Source organism: Neofelis nebulosa, chromosome 5, assembly GCF_028018385.1.
Source record: "Neofelis nebulosa isolate mNeoNeb1 chromosome 5, mNeoNeb1.pri, whole genome shotgun sequence".
Lineage (NCBI taxonomy): Eukaryota > Metazoa > Chordata > Mammalia > Carnivora > Felidae > Neofelis > Neofelis nebulosa.
In genome coordinates, this window is record NC_080786.1 from 66,964,413 (window position 1) to 66,985,270 (window position 20,858).

The 20,858-nt window shown below is 35.6% G+C and overlaps 1 protein-coding gene across 10 annotated transcripts in view; it reads left to right on the forward strand.

Annotated features, from left to right (window-relative positions):
• The window catches only part of NLGN1 (neuroligin 1), an 832,721-nt gene that overhangs the window by 803,638 nt on the left and 8,225 nt on the right, over positions 1 to 20,858 (forward strand). The gene's annotated exons all lie outside the window — the stretch shown is intronic.

Here is a 20,858-nt window from a genome sequence, read left to right on the forward strand (position 1 = left end):
TTCAATAAAGCTATTTTTACTTCTCTTCTTTACTTTACTGTTTCTTAGCCATGTCTGTAGACACTTAAGTACTGATTTGAGAACAGATAATCAAGGATAATCCTCCTGCTTAATTTGAGGAGAGTTTAACATATTATGCACAAAAATTTCTTCATGATGATCATCATCTACTAAGACTTAAAATTTTAGTTTGAGGAAAACAGTAATTAAGAATCTGGTTTCTTTTTACTACAAACACTACATTTTCACATTGTTGAGAGTTAGTTATGTATGTTCATTGAGGTGAAAACACAATACAGAACATTTGAATAACAATGTTATTCAAAAAATGTCTTCTTATTGTTACTTTATTGAAGAAAATGTCCTTTAATGCTAAGTAAAACCAGAATTGAAATAAAAGAAAAATGTGTAAGCAAAATAATAGAAAAAAAATGGGAGATGATTAAAATTGATTATTACTGCAAAACACTTGTCGTTTAGGGAATTTTAAAAAGGAGAAGTCATAGATGTGTAAAACAGGTATATTGAGTCTTTTAAAAGGCAAATTTAGAGTGTTGCTAGTTTCTGACCAGATATGAGGACAAGAGGTGACAGAGAGACCCCCATTAAAATGCTTGGTGAGCACTCCAGAGGCCGCCTTTGAGTTAATCGGTAATTTTTCACAGACGACATCTAATCTATGAGTATAAATTACTTTGCACTCTTATTATTCCTTAATTGAAGTGCACCAATGTGAAATTGCCATAGATGTTGCAGGAATGATTCTTGCCTCAATTAACTTGGGTGGAATTGAAGCCCTTTTTTTCCCTGAACTGGGACTATTGTCTGACATCTTGTATTTATTTAAATTGTTGCTGGAAAATTAGAGGGAGACTGTGTGTGACTAGGTGTTTTATAAGGATGTGCTGGAGCCAAAAGAGCATCTACACAATCTATTTCTATTTTAATCTCTACCCTCTGATGCAGCTGTTTTGTGTAACAGATGTGCAGCCAGCAGTAGCTTAATCTCCCCAGATTCCATTTGGGAAGTGTAGATTAATAGCACTCATTTTTTTTTTCAAAGTGGCATTTAGAGTCTGTGATTTTTAATTCAAAAGGCAACTACCTCTGTTATTTTTTAAATGAATTCTCCTACATAGCTGCTGTTGTTTAATATATAAAACATGTTAAGCTTTCTGTCTGGTTTGTGGGGAAGGGCAACACAAGCGAACTCAATACTAGGCATTCCACTCTACCAATTCTAAAAACAGCTGGAAGAACATATCACCAATAGCTGCTGAATATTAATAGGTAACTGATTTAAAACTATGGTCTTCTGTTTTATCATAACCAGTATCATTTGGAAAAATATTCTTGGTTTATTAGTTTTTACCTGGAATTAAAAACCATGAAGACAGGGGCGCCTGGGTGGCTTGGTCGGTTAAGCGTCCGACTTCGGCTCAGGTCATGATCTCACGGTCTGTGAGTTCGAGCCCCTCGTTGGGCTCTGTGCTGACAGCTCAGAGCCTGGAGCCTGTTTCAGATTCTGTGTCTCCCTCTCTCTGACCCTCCCCTGTTCATGCTCTGTCTCTCCCTGTCTCAAAAATAAATAAACGTTAAAAAAAAAAATTAAAAAAAACCCATGAAGACAATAAAGACTGGCCTCTAAATACAACAGTAATTGAACAGATATAGATACAATTAACTGTACAAAACTATAAAGTTTTGATGAAATTGCTTCCCAGTTTTCCTCTTTACTAGTAAATACTATTTATATCAAGGATAATACCTCTACGTGTTTTCCAAATTGTAAATTCTCTATAAGAACAAATTGATCAGTTTATGTTTTGATTAAAATATCCTGCCCAATTACTTTTCACATTCTTAAACCTATAGCCAGCTCTGAACGTTGTCTCCAAAAGCCTCCTATTACATGAAAATATTACCCTATATGGTAACCTAATATGGTATCTGATATGGAGCCGAACTGGCATTACTTGGAGACTAACATCAAACATGGTTCTCTAGCCTTGACAAAGTTGTGCCTATCATCAATTAAATGCAATGTACATTTATTGGGTGCACATTATTTGGCAAGCCCTTACATACTTAAAGTCATTCATCAGATTATTTACCTAGTCCCGGAACAAATATTTTAGGACTGAGAATGGTAATGCTGGCCCTGGATAGCACTGGATACCTGTAGAGGATAGAAGAAAGCAGAATGATCTAAAAGAAATGCAGCAATGTCAAGATTCCCACCACACTCTTGTTTATCTATTTTGCCTAAGTCGTGTTTAATGAAAATGAAGTCATTGTTCTTTCAGTGTATTGATTGCTCTATATGTGATCTCCACACCCATCTGGTGATCAGTGTAAAACCAGCTCTACAAGCAGACAAAATTTTGTGGGAAAAACAGGCAGGGGTATGCTTTAGAAAAAACTCACTGGGATGACCCTAGTTTCATTTTTAACAAGACCCTTTTCTGGATCCTAGAGGAAGCACACTCAAGAATGAATGGGTGGTTAAGTTCCTTGCAGTGGTGAAAAATGGCTCTTGATAATCAGCAGATGTTCACACTGATGGACGTGATCAGTAAGAACTAAAGGGAGCACAGTTAGTATACTGTAAGAAAGTGACTAGTAAATTGAGTTCATCCAACTCAAATGCCCATTGATTCTTAACCTAGTTATGTTATGGGTCAGATAGGTATATAGAAAATAATTCTTAAGAATCAATACCACAAAAGCCTATTCAACTGGAATGTTTCCAATTCTGAAGACTGATACATATTAAGCATTCTCTAAATTATTGTGAATCATACAGTAGGAAAGATTGCATATGTCTCTTTCTAATGCCAATAAAATGTATGGGTTGTCATTATTTTTTTGGCATTAGAGATCAACATCGAAGGTGATGCTCTAGTCTTGACAGTACTGTGGCCATTTTAGTTCAAGTCTGTGTACAGGTATTAGGAGCCTATTCTGTGGTTAGCCCTAGGGATACACATCACTTGAAAACTGTAAAAATAATCCTTGACCTCAACAGGCTCACCACTCAGTGAATGTCTTCTTAACATGAGTTTTCCATCCTTATCTGGCAGAAGGTATATTCAATGTCTGAAAGAAAAACCCAACCTTTATTTCTCTGTTAAGGGTCTGTCTCTCAAAACCTTTACAGAGGGCCTTGTGACAGGTCTTTCTTGTCCTGGTTATCTCAGGACTCCACCTCTTACTCAGACTTCTCATCTAAATGATTTTATCAGTGCAGCTGAGAAGTGTCCCATCTTTTAACTGTACTTACAGTTATCTATAGCCCCTCAGCAGTAGACAGCTGTCAGCTAGACCAGCTTGCATTCATCATTCACCAATCAAGCAGCCCAGGTCGGAGAAGAGATAGAGAGCCTAAGCCAACAGTCCATTACCGCTATCTCAGGAAGTCACTAACAGCCATCCCAGCTGGAAACCTCCCTGGCTGTGAAAGACTAGCCTGTTCAGGTTTCATAGTGATGGCTACTGCTCTGCTTTGCTCAATATCTAACCTCATCTGAATAAGGGCTGAGAGTGTCTGTAAAGCTGCCTGAAAATTTGCAGATGTGTGTAAATTATAGATTCTTGAAAAAAATAATAATCCACATGACATGCTTTTAGCTTGTGTCTGTACACAAGAAATAAGCAGACCAGGCATGACTAATTCATTCATATTGGCTGTGTTAGTGAGTGATGTGGATCACTGCATGATCAGTTCAGCTTCCAAACTGGTAGGTGCCAGACTTCCAGCTCCACCTTCAGATTTGCAAGTGGAGCTCAGCTAGATCATTAACAAGCAAGGGGTTGGCAGAGCCATGACCCCATTTGGGGTTAGAAGAAAAGATACCCAAATTCAATTACACATTTTGCCATTCTATAAAATATGGCCTACTGTGTGCCAGAGTCTGGGAGGGGATACAAAGATGAATTCTCTTTCTCTTCCCTCAATCTCCTTCAAATGTTTGTAGTCTAAAATGGAAAAAAGTCATGCACATAATTATTTATAAAGATTATCCACAATTGGGGTGCCTGGGTGGCTCAGTTGGATAAACATCTGACTCTTGATTTTGGCTCAGGTCATGGTCTCATGGTACCTGAGTTGGAGCCCCACATCCAGCTCTGTGCTGACAACAAGGAGCCTGCTTGGGATTCTCTCTCTCTCTCCCACTCTGCCCCCTCCCCCCCCAAATAAATTTTTAAAAAAACTTTAAAAAAGGGACTATCCACAATAAATATGTATAGTCACCAATGCAGCAAGCATTAATTGAGTATTTATTATTTATTAGAAAGTATACTAGGAGCACTTACTGTATTATACAATAAAGAATTCTAATATAAAGATTGTATCTCACAGATAATAGTTTGGGAGGTTAGAAACAAAAGTAAGCTCTATAATCCAATATACAATTTACAGTATACAATACATACAATGTACAATATAGAGTATTTTATACTACTTCTACACTGTCATTTTCCCCACCCTTGCTTCTCTGCCCCCTTAATTCCATGTCCAGGAGATTTGTAATGGTACTATATACAATTGAAAGTTTCAGATGAGAGTTGTAAGGAACCCTAAAGGAGATATAACAATTATGTTAGTGCCCATATCTTTGTCTCTTCATGTTATGGCCTTAGACTCTGAATAAAATAATGCACACCCAAAGTCTTGTTTTCTACATGTTTTGCTTTAAAAGAATTGCATTTTATTGAAATTTGGTTATTTATTTTTGAGAGAGAGGGAGACAGCACATAAGTGAGGGAGGAGCAGAGAGAGAAGGAGACAGAGAATTCAAAGCAGCTCCAGGCTCTGAGCTCGAACCCATGAACCGTGGGATCATGACCTGAGCTGAAGTTGGACGCTTAATCAACTGAGCCACCCAGATGCCCCGTATTTTCTACATGTTAAAAACGTACCTATTGTAATACTGCCCTCCCCCCACATCCCATCTTTCATATTATGGCACTGTTCCATTTTGGAGAGCAATAAGTAAGAAATGCATTTCTTCCTTCATTGTCGTTAAAATGTGATTGTTCTATGCCTCTCCAAATTCAGTGCCTAGTGCTGTGCATGTCACATGTTCCAATAAATCTTCCATTGAACTAAACTATACATTCTGAATATAATTAGGACACTCTTTCCCCCACCCTACCCCCCCTTAGAACCACATGGTCAGAAGTTATGAAAAATGGAGCACTTAGGGCAAAGATCCAATGCCCATTTCTTTAAGTTGCATGACCAGGGAACATGGCCCTTTCTGGAAATAAGACTAGACAGTTCTGTCCCCAGGAACTCTGACAACCTGCTTTCTTTGAGATGAGTGCTCATATCAAGTGGAGCTAATTCACATTCCCTTTAAAATTAATGTAGAATTGAATGAGTACTTTATCCACTTACCTACTTTATGAAAAGTGAGTCCTATTCTACTTAAATGAGGACTAAAGAAACCACAAGTCATTAGCCTGGAAATACTTTTGATGAAAGACAAATTTTCTATTGAGTTATGTTTAAAATCAGAGTAGTTTTTCTCTCACTTTCCTTTTTTTTGCCTAGCTATTTTTCTCTTCTCTGATTGTGCCTTTGTATTATAAGAAGGAGGCTGCTGTGTTTCATTGTCACAAATGGATCATGCATTTGTTCCAGTGTGTGACCTATGGAAAGGAGAAGATTATATTATCAAGGAATAGAAGGAGGTTATGTAGGCTGGATGATTTGTTAAGGGGGGAAAATGTTAAGTGTTCAGAATAGAGACGCTTAGAAGCCCAGGAAAAGTTTGTCTTTTATGTTGCTACAGCAGATGAATATTTTGCTTAAAAAAAGATCATACAGTAAAGACACACTTCATTATCAAAATATTAAGTGTATACCATTCTTCAGAGCAAATCCTTAAGTCTTACTCTGTCATTAACTCACTAGATGACCTCAAACTCTTATCTACTATTCAGAGTTATTATATAGGTTAAATGAAATGTGGCATGCAAAGTACTTAACTAAGTGCCTAGAGTGATGTGAGGTTGTAGCCATATTACACAGGACTAATCACCATTATTTTTAATTATTATAGTAATAGAATAGGAATTATTAAAATCACACAATTAGTCCATATTCTGGAAGGATTTTACATATATATATATATATATACACAAGATTTTATATTTTTTTAATTTAAATTTTATTTTATTTGGCTTGGAATAAGGGGTTTATTTGTATTCAGGAAAAAAGACGGTAAAGAAAAAAATGATCACTTGAGGAGTGAGAATCTGATGCAGAGAAACTTTAAAACGGCAAAGGAGAGACAAGTTGAAGGACACTGGCATAACCGAAAGCCTGGAGGAAGACTCTGGAAAAGAAAGGAATAAAAGTATGCCTGGCTGAATCAAAGAGGCTGAAAGAAAGAGAGGGAGAAGGAGGTCATATTAGTGGAGCAGACTTGGTGGTAGGCCTCCAAGCTGAGTTTGAGAAGTTAACATTCCTTACTTCTGATCGTAAATAATTTAAGAACTATGGCCCAGCTCAGGGAGAGAAGCAGCTGTGACCTAGGATGTATAGATAATCAAATATTGATCACCCCTTCTGCCCTCAGAGCCTTACTTGTTCCTGTGAGCAAGGTTTCTCTGGGCAGAATCTGACATGCTGTTTTAATAAGGAAAGGGCTTTTCTGTTTTTCCACTGAGTACAGTGTGATTATACTAGCCCATCTTAGTAGGAAATCAAGCTTTGCTCCATTGCCAAACTTAGAGTCAGCCTACCAAGTGTGCTTTTGTGGAATTTTTCATCTTAGATGCTAGCAAAATCCGCTAACTCCATTAAAAAAAAAAAAAAAAAAAGGAAGCTATGTGCAAAATAGAAAGCTGCTAATTGTAGAACTCTAAAATATTCACAGAAATGGCTACTAAAAAATGAAAACTTTTCGAATGATGTTCATTTAATGTTGGACCAATTTGCAGTGTACAATATATTATTCTTATTTTTTCTTTGTGAGAATGGTAGAATGGCCTTCTCTCTATGTCTAGGAAAAGAGTCTAAACCTGTACAAATACCATGCTGAACAACTGGTGGAAGCTTGTGGCGGACCTCGGGCCAGGTGCCACTAACTCATAAGGCACCTTTGTGTAAATTAGATAAAAAGGTGCCCCTTGCAGCCTTGTGCCGTGATGATTTCCTCACCATGAAGTTGCTTACAGGCACCCCTACGACACCTGGTAAAGGCTGGTCAAATGCAGGCTACCAGCCAGCCTTTCCTCTTAGATAAGCTCAAAAAAAAAAAAAAATTCTTAACATGCTGCATAATGATATTTCTTTTGGCATGGCTAACAGATGAAAAACCTAAAGAGCAAATTATTTCCTGTAGAATTTATTAACATTGCTTTTGTTATAATTAACTTTATTCAAAGAAATGGCAAATTAAACTACTATAAGTTGGCTCTGATCAACAAATATTCATCTCCATTATGCAATTTATCCATTTATATAAGAGTTGGAGAGGAGTTCCACACAATGTAGACAAAAAGGAATTGGATTATTTTGCCTGAAGAGTAAAGATTTTCCTTGGATATCCTGCCAAAAGAACCTGCCAGATGTTTTGCATCTTCTCTGAGCACAGAACAAAAGGAAACTGGCTTAAGCTACATAGATATTTCAACTCTGAAAAGAATTTCCTAGCAAAGAGAATAATAAAATTAGTGTAGAAGAGAACTTTTTTCCCCCAACGTGATAGAACCTTAAAAGTAAGATTAAAGATTTTATTGCCTCACATTTTATTTTTCTATTTTTATTTAACTTTTTAATGTTTATTTACTTTTGAGAGAGAGAAAGAGAGAGAGTGAGTGGGGGAAGGGCAGAGAGAGAGGGAGATACAAAATCCGAAGCAGGCTCCAGGCCCTAAGCTCTCAGCACAGAGCCCAACACGGGGCTCACACCCACAAACCCTGAGACCATGACCTGAGCCAAAGTCAGAATCTTAACCAACTGAGCCACTCAGGCACCCCTATTGCCTCACACTTTAAAATCCAGCTTTTACTTTACTTTGGAAATAAAAGGATAACTTGTAAATAAAAATTAGCATTTTTAACTGCAAGAAAAATTAATAAAGGTATGTAGAATAGGAGGGCCTCACATAATCATTTTTTGTTGAAGGAGATCTAATTTTTGCATGGGACAATACCCTTGCTTGTCTAGATAGTTAAGGGTGGATGAAGGGTAGTCTGTAGAAAAGGTCAGGAGACTAGAGAGCTTCATATACCAAACTTTTGTCATCATAGTTGATGGAAATAATTGATTACTAAATAAAAAACAAGAGGGGAGCATATACAATGCAATGCATTGTTTGAGTTAAGAAATCCAAAACAGTGTTCTTTGCAAGCACTGGGCTTAGAAGACAGGAAAACTGGGGTCCTAACCAGCTGTGTGACACCAGATAATTTATATTCACTCTCCAACCCTCAGTGTTCTCATCTGTAACATATGTGGTTGCACTAGTTACTAAAGTTCCTTCCAGCCCTAATATTTTTCGTCAGGATTCCCTACATTCTTTACCTTTAAGACATCAGAGTTCTCAAATTTTGGTATGCTTCAAACTCACCTTGGAACTTGCTCAAAGTGCATATTCCACCCCCATATTTTGGGCCCTTCTCTCAGACTTTCTGGTTAAACAGGTAGAGTCCACAGAATCTTTTTCACACACTCTCTCCATGGTGGGATTGCAGGAAAATCAAGGAATACATTCAAGAAACATTCAAAGGAAAACTAACTTTCTGAAGGACAGAGGACATGACATATATTGGGTAAACTAGCAGAATGCCTGGAAAAGAGTAGGTCCCACCGAATGTGGATTTAATCAACTGTTTTCATTAAAAGATTCATATTTGTGATATTAATTGATCTCCATGATTATCAAATTCTCTAAGAGAAAGAAGGGGTATTTCTAACAGAGGGAAAATTGTTTATATAAAGGTCCTCGGTAGCCACAAAGTGATGTAGAAGTGCTTTGTAGGTCAGCAAATTAAAAAAAGAAAAATCATAGCTTCTCTTCAATATCGCACTTCTCCAATCCTCAATGTAAAGGAAAAATTGAATTCTGCGCTTGTATGCATTTTACTAAGTGCCATAATGACAGGATGCTCTTTTTATTCTGAAAAAGGAGTAACTCTTTCCATTAAAGTGCTAGAGAATCAAGCTGTCACTTCAACCCACAGCAGCTGTCTCTTGCACCACCTCTGCCACATGTCACCCTTCCTCTGTGGGGTTTGATTCTGCTACTGGATCCGGGGGAGTATGCCTCACTGCACAGCTTGTAACATCAGTCTCCGTGCCTTCGAGTCTCCGATTCTTTCTCATTTCCCCTCATGTATATTAATACAGAGATTAGTTTCACTTTTTTCTTGAATAGCTAATCACTTGGCAGCCAACATCCTACTCTGGCATTGCAGGTCAAACCAGCTGAAAAGGACAGTGACTTCAAACTGGAAAATATAATGCTTAGTGAAAACTGTACCCAGGACAGGACCTCAGACTTGTCACCCAGACATGAAAGATTTATTTTCAATTACAAATCCAAGCTTAATGTGAGGGCACCCTGGGGGAGATTCAGATCACTGCTTCTTCTAAATTGACCTTCTACTTGTTTCAATATTTCCTTCACTATTGAACAGCATTCCATGACCCTCTGAGCTGAAGATCCATCTTAGCTACTGTAGGAATTGCTGGTCTAGGAAGACTTTTGAAAAATTCCTCCAACTGAAGACCAAGTTACATGAGTAATTTTCTCCTTGGTGAGCTTTCACAGATTAACACAGCAATAGATTTGGGGCTTCAGACCATACTTCCAATGGATTGCAGGGGCTAATAGCCCTGTGTTACTTATGCTCAAGTACAAACCCAAAAGTTATTCCAATTTTCAAGATTAGGTGGATTTATTGTTAACATCTAAGTAACACCTATCATATATCCCTTTGACGTTAGTAAATGAGATTACACAAGGCTAGCTGCTAGTGCTGCTACATTGGTCCCTGGAATTGGTTTGCCTCAGGATATTTTGGGTCCCTTCTGGTGCCTTTATGTACATTCAGCAGCTGCTCTCAAAGGCATACCATATGGTCCTAATCTAGGGTTCACAAACTTGCCTTTTAAGAATCACTAATTGAAACTTCTTAGGAAAAGTTAGTTAAAAAAATAAATAAATAAATAAATAAATAAATAACCTTTGTAATTTTAAATTTGGGAGAGTGAGAAATTTGGATTATCATTCAAGTTTTATCAGAGATCTGACTACTGGAAGGTAGTTGAGTGTAATCTTCATATTGTAGCTTCCACTACTTTATATTGTAGATTTTCACTCCAGGTAACCCATATTACTATGTTCTTTCCATAATCTGTATACTTTGAGGCATTAAAATATTTTTAGCTAGGGTGAGTCATAGATTTGTTACTGCCATTGTTTTTGTTTGGTATGTAGTTGTGTGTTTGTGTGTGTGTGTGGTGGTATGTTAGTATTTTATATGTGGTGTTGGTGAAATTAGTTAGTGTTGTTCCAACACTAGTTGGTAGTGGCTTCAACCTCACTGTATGACACTTTTTCACAAATGAGATACCTTATACTCCAAAATTCAAGAATAAGCTTCAGTTTCTGCTTTTTTGTATTACTAAATATTTTTGTTATTTTTGTAAATGATTTTCATAATCTTACTTTACCTTTACTAAATTACTTTGGAAATTTAATTAATTTTGCAATTACTAAAAAAAATGTAATTGCTTTATATATGAAAAGAGTATTCAGAAATTTTAACCAAAGGGAAGTCCAACACCCCAAGAGTAGTTAGAGGTTTCTTGCAAAAATACTATTTTTATTGTTTCAAGGAGAAGTAACCATGTGCTCGAAAATGATAAGGACATGTCAAAATGACACAGGGGCCAGCTTGGAGGGAATCCTACTGGCCAAATAAGGAACAATTTAAGTATAAAAATAAATGATAAAAGATTCAAACTCCTAGAATAAAATAAAAACGCATGAGTCCATTACAATACAAATAAATGAATGAAAACAAAGTACAGAGAAGGGAAGGCCTTTTTCTTGCTGCCAATTCCAACTAACAATAAAATAAATGATGAAATTAATATTTGTTTCAGATAAGAATCATAAACAGATGCCAGTTAGTGGATGACAGTGTGATGAGAAACAGGATATTTACATAGTATCAATATAGTCTGCCTACCTTATATTTATTAACTGTGAAGGGAAAAAATGTAACTTAATAGTGAAAAAACATGGAAAATTACCACCTTAACCAAGTGGTCATGAGACAAATCAACATTGTGTGCCTGTTGTTTTGATGAACTGAGATAAACACACCGTTACTTCCATGGACCTTCTGTCAAAAATTGATAACCTGAGGAAATATAATCAGGAAGAAACATCAGATAAATCTTAATTGAAGAACATTCTACATAATAACTGATCTGATCTGTATTCTTTAAAAAATTTCAAGGTTAAGAAAAACAAAGAAAGACCAACAAATTGTTCAAAATTAAGGAGATTAAGTAGAAAACTAAATTCAGCATGTGATTCTAGATTTGATGGTGTGAGGGGGAGTGAGAACTAGTGGTAGGAAGGAAGGAAGGAAGAAAGGAAGGAAGGAAGGAAGGAAGGTAGGAAAGAAGATGTTAATATGTGGGAAATCTGGGTGATGAATACATGGTAAATTTGTGTACTATTTTTTGAAATGTTTGGTAATATTGAAAGTTTTCAAAAATAAAAAAAAATTTAAATTGGTAAATCAGGGTAGCTTTTAGTAGAGAAGAATACAATGGAAGCAGCATTAAAGATTATCAAATTTTATTAGTCATACCTTAGGACAATATTATCTTCTCAAAAACTCCTACTATAGTAGAAACAAAATATATAAAACAATCTGGTTTGGTTAACATTCATATGAAATTAGTTAAATTGTCTTAAGTTAGTTAAGTTTATTCATTACCAGACATTTATTCATTACCCAGACCTTATCTCCTACCTTTCTTTCTTTCTTTTTTTTTTTTAATTAATTGTATCTTTCTCAGAGGTCAGCTAGTGTGGGATTGAAGAACACAGCATCCCTCCGTCTCTCTCAGGTCTCAGCTATGTGCAGTTGAATACTGTTGCCTGTTTTATAATAGTCAAAATTACTAAAAAAATCACTTATCTTTTTTTTTCTGCTATTTTCTTCTACATAAAAAAATGTACTACTAATATGTTTCAGCAACTTTGCTGACTATTCTAAAATAATGAGTGATCAGCAAATCAAGATGCCACGTGTTCTATTTAGTCATCATCACAGTATTTTGGCTTATGAAACTATTCTCATTACAATTCAACCCAATTATATGTTTGAGTTGTATTCGAAGGATGTATCTACAATGCATACAAACATGGTTTCTATGCTTAATAGGATTCCCTAAATGTGTTTATGTCACAACAAATATCCTTACAACCTGACTAGAATTTAGAGGGCAACATATGTATTGTCAGTTGTCTTGCCAACCACAGCCTGTAGAACAATTTTAAAACCTCTGTGACAGAAAACAGACTGGTGGTTGTCAGAGGGAAGTGGGGTTGGGAGTTGGGCAAAATGGGTGAAGGGGATCAAAATAAATAAATAAAATATAGTTATAAAATATAAATAGGTCATATTGGGATATAATGTACAGCACAGGGAATATAGAAAATAATACTGTAGTAGCTTTGTATAGTGGTGAGTGATAACTAGATTTACTGAACTGATTATTTTGTAATGTATACAGAAGTTGAATCACTATGTTGTATGCCTGAAACTAATATAATATTGTATGGCAATTATTCTTCAATAAAATAAAAAATAAAATAAAATAAAAACCTCTGGTTAATTTAACCTTATTGTCTATATACATACATTTAACTTTTTTCTAATTGAAATTTGTTTTTCTTTTTTTAATTTTTTTGAATGTTTTTTATTTATTTTGAGAGAGAGAGAGATCTCAAACAGGGCAGGGGAAGAGAGAGAGAGGGAGAGAGAGAATCCCAAGCAGGCTCCGTGCTGTCAGCGCAGAGCCCAACACAGGGATCAATCCCACAAACCATGAGATCACAATCTGAGCCGAAATCAAGAATCTGATGCATAACTGACTCAGCCACCCAGGGACCCCAAATTTTTTTTTCTTTTTAATCCTTTTGAAGTTCATATTTTTTCAATCAAAATGGAAAAAAAAATTAATTAAACAGGTGAAAATGAGGAAAATGTCAAATTAGTTAATTAAAACCAAAGCAGTTTTAACTAACATATATTAAGCCCTACTGTGTGTCAAGATATTATCTTTTAATAATGATAACTCTGTAGGGTAGGTACTACTATTAATATTATCTGTTAGGAAACTGAGGCACAGAGGGGCTGACTAACTTACCCAGCAACTTGCTTGTACATCAAAGTTGTCCTATTAAAGCCTTGTGCTTTTTTCACAACACTAACTATTGAGAGAATCTCAAATGCCTTTCTAACTTTATGTCCTTGGGACGGTAATCTGAGTCAATGTCGGGGCCAGTTTGCTGGTTGGCATGTCCTCTTCTTCCATCAGGAGGTCTCTACCCAGTATGGCTCTACTTTTCCCCCTTTAATGTTGCTACCATCCACTCTATATTTAAGAGCAATTTCCAAACAGATTGGCTGCTGAGAGGTTCCTAACTTCTCACTTCAGTGCTGCCATCAAAGAAAGATACATAGACCTTTTCTGTTTGGAAAGAATTTAATTGTTGGTATCCATATTATAACAGAATTATAACATGTTAATTCCTGCCTTCATTCAGAAAACATGTACAGAATGGCCATTTGGGGGCAGGTACAAAGGAGCATCCAGTTCAGAGGAAATAAAAAAGATGAACAAATTGTAAATACAAATGATAAATTACAAAATACACACACACATTATAACAAGACCAAAATATGCATTAGACAGATAGTTGGAATATTCTTATAGTCTTTACTGTTCCTGAAGCTATATAGTTCTGAACTATATATATAGGTGTTGAAGATTTTTCTTATATGGCAGCCATTGTGTCTCCTTGAATGTCCTGCTTTGAAGTAAATTATGCTTTTAAGTCATTAGACACATTCCTGCATAATCAGAACAGTTAGAAATTAACGATGTGATTTCTTTCCTCTAAATAGCTTTTTTAGAAGGGAGAGTCCTTTTTCACTTCTTTGTGAGAACAGTTATTCAGAAAGGATGGGAATTTTATCAGTTTTGGTACTAGGTCTGTTGTCCAGATTCAAATAGCCAGAAAATGCACAAAGCCTAACTCAAGGAGTGTTGCATAAGCATTTCTTGACATGGAGACCAAGAACTGTGAACATTAACAGCCTCAGGTTGGGGTGAAGAATAGAGGTGATGGCATGGGATCAGGAACTGAGTGTTACCTTTTCCCTAGTATCTTGGGCTATCCTTGAGATGGGAATAGTGTACACAATTCAGAGCCAAGCAAACCAGAACCTTTGTTTCTTCATTACTATTTATGGGGGAAAGAGTCACAAATGTTACCATTGACTGTAATATAGACAGACCAAATTCACCTGTTTACCTTGGAGATAGCAAACATATGGGAAATTTGAAGATTGAAAAATAGAGAGACATCTACAGGTGTCTTATTTCCAGACATCTGCTGGCAGTCACCTTCACCTTTTCCATGTCAGCTGTCAGCAATCAAGAGATGTGGCCAGTAATTCAGTTTGCTTTTCCCAAACACGAGCCATTAAAAAGCAAATTACCTCACAATAAAAAAAATAGGTAGTTGATAGATGATGATGATTAGATAGATAGATAGATAGATAGTAAATGTACCAAGATATAAAGTTTGGAAATACCACCAAGTTATTTGATATTAAGATATCACCCATTTCAGAGCAAGTTTTTTCTGGAGGATACATACAAAAAGGGAATTACTTTGACTTTGTCTTTTATTGCTTTCTAAGAAAAATTTAGATGATAGCTCTCAAAAGAACACATTAGCAGGGAAGTTAAGCTCGAGGTGATGAGTAATTAATAATATTATGTGTATTCTTTTTCCCTACACAGACCCCAAATTGTCCAATTTGGGGAATTTTAAACCATCATATTTTAAACAATCCTGACTCAAAGAGAAATTGAGGAGAAACTGTCCAATATGTGTTAACGTAAGGGTTTTATTTGATATAACAATGCCCACCATTAGAACAGAATATTTTTCAAAAGTGAGTCTGGTGACAGAATGCAAGGTAGACTTGTTTGCTGAAAGTTTGGAGGTTGAATGACTAGCTCAAAGAATTTCATGAGTCTAAGAAAGAAAGAGGAGGAACTAGAGTAAGTCAGGAACAGGAGTGAAAAGCAAGAAATAGAGACAGAGTACAGAGGAAGAACAGACTGGATTTGGCAGCTAAGAAGACAAGGAAAGTTAGTACATGGGATTTTCAGTCGGATTTTTAGTTGGGAGGTTTTGAGATATTAATCCTACTGTTTTAAATCCTTTTATGTTTAAGATGCAAAATCCTTAATGAGTTATTTTTCTGATCTATATTCCCAAGTCCCTAGAAGGATGCCTCACTATCATTCAAAGTCTCATGTCTTGAAGGCAGGCTCTTGAATGCTCAGTATGGCCTCTATTTTGAAGTTCTTATCAATTTGACTCAAAGACCAACCACAACCGTCTGTATCCAGGCAACAGCATTGATAAACAGACAAGATTTCTTTCTTACTTTTTTATAGCACGAACACATACTGAGGACTCCTATATATATATATATACGTATATATGTATATGTATATATATATGTATGTGTATATATATATATATACATACATATATATATATATTTAACACTGTCACATATCAAACACTATAAGCATAGGCATTCAGATTTGCCCTTCTGCCCTTAAAAAAGCATAACTACAACATAGAATCACTAACATCTTATTTTTTTAAGTTTATTTATTTATACAAATTTGTAAACAGAAAGAGAGAACACAAGCAGGGGGCGGGGGGCGGGGGTGGGCAGAGAGAAAGAGAGGCAGAGTCTGAAGCAGGCTCCAGGCTCTCATCTGTCACCACAGAGCCTGACCCAGGGCTCTGACCCCCAAACTGTGAGATCATGACCTGATCCAAAGTCGGATGCTTAACCAACTAAGCCACCTAGGCGCCCCTAGAATCACTGACATCTTAATTTCTGAAAATCTAGATGTCATCTCAGATGTAAACAGTCTGCATTTTTGCTACTCTCAGTGTCCTCCTTGAATATGTTTAGATCTTTTTTACTGAGAAGCACCCTGCTTTCCTTTTGTTTTACATTCGAAATATGTTGTCTCTACAGTTATACTGTAAACGACCTGAATATAGATCGGGTCAACCAAGAAGCTGCAGGGCTGCTGCCAGACAGCTTAACTCAGCTTCTCTCCTACTCTCTCAGGTCTTTCTGTCTGAATTTGGTGGGCATCAGTAGCCCAAGCCAACAGCTGGTTACAGCCATTATCTGTTTTTATTTATTTCTCCCTTGCCAATTTATTTTATGCCTGATCTGATTTTTCCATTCCAAGGGCCTGTGGACCCATGTTCAGTTTGCTTGGTTTCTAACACCTGAAAGTAATCCTAGTTGCCAGATCAGGTAAACATCAAACCCTGCTCAGTAAATTTAATCAGATCAGTAAAACTAGTAGTCCAGGTAGTAAAAACAATGATTGGAGAAGTTTTTTGTTTTTTGTTTTTTTTTTTAGTAGGACTAATTTTTAGGTGGGGAAAAAAAGGCATTAAATAAATTCTATTTGAACACATAGTTGGTGAGAATTCTAGTGTGTACATGAGCCACTGAAACAATTCTTGGCATACTTGTAATTATGAATTTGAAAAGTTTACCTTAAGTTTAAATGTAATAATGTTTTCAGGTTTTATACTCATGAGTCAAGTAAATTAAATAGGTAAATATTGTTTTCTGGAGAATTCTGTTGCTATCTCCCCCAAAAAGAAGAACTTGTAATCATTATTATTCTATATTACAAAATAATGTGTAATTGTGTTAGGACAATAATTAGTCATACATTCTAGGAGCTTACAATTGAAAGCCAGGAAAGGCCTGATAAATTGAATGACTATAAAGAATGACTTAAGTGACATTAAGGGAAAAACCTTCTCGAAAGTAATCAGGAAGGTAAGGAACACTGGGATCTTTGCAAAATTGAGTTCTGCCATGGCTGGCCTGTAGTTGAGAAGTCCAATGTAAAATTCCAAGTAGAGTGATCTGAAATGATTCTGCTGTTAAGGACACAGCAGCTAAGTCAATTTTAAAAAGAACTTTAAATGACACTTCACTGGATAGCAAAGTATAAAGAATACTGCCAATGCAAATCACTTGGGTAATTAGCGAACTGTGTCTCTTTTGAGGCAGCGATTTACTTAACTTTCCTCATTTATTGCTCTTGGCTGAGCCACAAACTCTTGTTTGAATATAGCATCAGAAATCAAAGAATTCATAAAAGCATGTAGTATTACTCTATCAGGTCTAAAGAGATATGATTTTGATTGGCTGGCTGACCTTAATAAAGGCAGTAGGTATTATTTTTTCCTAATTCATGCTAATGATCAGTTGCTTTTAGTTAGAGGATGATAGATGATTGATAGATAGAGAGATAGATAGATAGATAGATGATAGATAGATATAGATAAACTACAGCATACACATGAAATAAAAATTAATAGTAAAGGAAATTCTGTAATGAAAGGTAAAAATGAAGTTTGACAGAGTAGCTTGGGCATTCCAAGCCTAGGACCACAATCTTTTATCTGATGATTTACTCCATTTTCCATGCTATGACTTAACAGTGCAACTTTGGAATTGAATTGACTTTATTTTATTTTTTCTTGATGATGCTATAAGATTTCACTAAATCATATATAAATTAGAACTTGCTTTTTGGCCAATTGACATGCTTTTACAAGTATTATGATATAAACACAAAATTACTTGACCAACTTACCAGAGTCCTTAAAATGATGCTACTAAAACTGGAATTATAGAGGCCCTATATTTTAGTTAAGTTAGAGATAATAATATTATTACTATGGTTCTCTACATGCTACATATTGAGTTATGATTATTTTATTAGGAAGTCAATTTTGTATGAATATAGAGATTTATTTGAATAATACTGGAATTATTCAATATTATTTCAAAAGGAATTAAATACAAATCCTGGGGTTTATGCTGAGTGGCATAAGCTATATTCAGAAATCTAATTTCTATCTGGATATAAAATTATAGGTAATAAACTACCTAGAGTGTACTCCCATTCTCTCATTCATTTATTCTCTCTGTCTCTCTCTTTCACACACACACACACACACACACACACCCTTATTATATCCTTCAAGAGTCACTTGTATCTAGTGCATAGTAATCCTTTCATAAGGTTGTGTTCAGAGTTCACACTATCAGTCCATGTTTATAGAAAAAAAGGTGTAACAGACCCCTTCAGGAACTTAAACTAATGGTTCTATCTTATACCAAAATTTACTTAATAGCAAATAAAGTTAAAAGAGCTGTTTGCCATGTTTTTGTTTTGTATTTTAATATGCTCTCATTTATATGACCTTTGAATATTCAAAAGTGCTTTTATGTTAAGAAGATACCATGAAGATTTCCTTAAATTGTTATGTATATTTAATAAAAAAGTAATGAGTATGTCCAGAAAGATATATTTATTTGAATCCTATTTTTTAAAAATTAACCTCTGTATCAAGGGTGATTGGTTTTGTGGTTACACACACACGCACACACATACACACACACACGTGCACACACATGAACACATATGCTCGCATAATGGACTAGAGATTGCGTTTTTGTTTCTTAAATTTTTTGGTCTTATAGAAAAAGAATGACTAATCAACATTACCTCATATTTTTTTTTGCAAAACTATTCAAAAAGATTTGTCTTCATCTATTGCTTCCTACAGTGATCCTAAGAATTTCCTGTCCCTTTATTCATTTTGGGTATGGATTGATTCACTTAACTGATAGGTACTGTTATCACAGTCTGGTTTTCACAAATATCACTGACTTCCTGACTTATAAATAAAAGTCAGGTATAAATGTCAGTTATAAAATAAACGTATATTTCACATTGAACAAAGTAATTTTTACTTTTTTTTATGTTGAGTTCCTCTAATGGGTCTGCAATAAGGGAATATATCTAATTAAAAAGATGAGTTCTATACACTTGGTGAGATTGGAAATTATATCCCTAAATATAATCAATTTATGTGTAATATATCTCTAAATATTTCCTACACAATATGTGAGTAATCTATAAAATGGAATCTTTTATGAATTACTTTATACTTTTTCATTTATAGCAAATGTGGAAATATATTAGAGAGTAGATATTTGTTTTACAAGTTGTAATAAACATAATATAAAAGCTATTAAGTCGGTGAAATGAGTGAATATGTTTAAAGTATTATTAAAGTACTATCTTTGACTCCTCTCTAAAACTTTCATATATAAAGAAAGTTACTCAGCCAGCTGTTACAGCCACAATATTTTTTCTATCCCCCTTTTTCAATGGTCTTTGCCAATCTGCGAATTCAGATCCCTATAAACTTTCTTCTACTTCCTTTCTTTGTATTATGCAATATATATTCCTCTTCATTATCAGATTTACTGTTAAGCAGAGCTTTAAACATTCTAGATATATGAGTCTGAACTTCTTAAAAACCTCCAATTATTCTATGTTGTTTTCTAATTGAGCAAATATGCTCGGTTTAGCATTTAAGGTATTCCAAATGTGTTCTCAAATTACCTCTAACACACTGATTCATTCTTTTCCTTTAAAGATTATATTTTATTTTATTTTGAGAGAGAGAGAGAGTGAGCGCAAGTAGGGGAGGGGCAGAAAGAGACAGAAAGAGAGAATATTAAGTAGACTCTATGTTCAACATAGAGCCCAGCATGGGGCTCAATCTCAGGACACCGAGATCATGACTGGAGTCGAAATCAAGAGTCGGACACTTAACTGCCTGAGCTACCCAGGCGCCCCAACACAGTGATTATTTCTTAAACATGGACCATCATTGATAAAAATGTGCATATATATCTACATGCAAAGAGTTGCATATAATTTTATGCACAAGTCTTAGAAAAATACCCGTGCTCATCACCCTCACATCCTGCCCCTGTGCTACACATTCCTTAAATTCCAACCATGTTAGATCATGAGCAACTTGAGGACTGACACAGTGTTTTATGCAAAAGCACATTCTCATATTCCCCATGATACTATCTCAAATATCTCCACCAAGTAACTTGGCCTACAGAATGTCTCCCTTGAGGTTTTTCAGAATGTTTTCATTCTCTTTATCTGCCCCTTGTTACCTATTACCTGGGTAACTTGGGGAGGATAAATGTCACTTTTCAGATTTCAGTGTCTACTATTCTTCCTCAAGTATATTCTTCTATTCTGGTGGGAAATAATTTTTTACTAAAGAATTTGTACTGTACTCACCTTGATGAATACAAGCTTTAATTGTATTTTTTAATGTTTATTTATTATTAAAAAATAGAGAGAGTCAGAGTGCGAGCAGGGGAGAGGTAGAGGGAGAAGGAGACACAGAATCTGAAGCAGGCTCCAGGCTCTGAGCTGTCAGCACAGACCCCAACGTGGGGCTCGAACTCACAAACCACAAGATCATGACCTGAGCTGAAGTCGGACGCTTAACCAACCGAGCCACCCAGGCGCCCCAAGCTTTAATTGTATTTTTTTTTAATTTTTTTTAACGTTTATTTATTTTTGAGACAGAGAGAGACAAAGCATGAATGGGGGAGGGGCA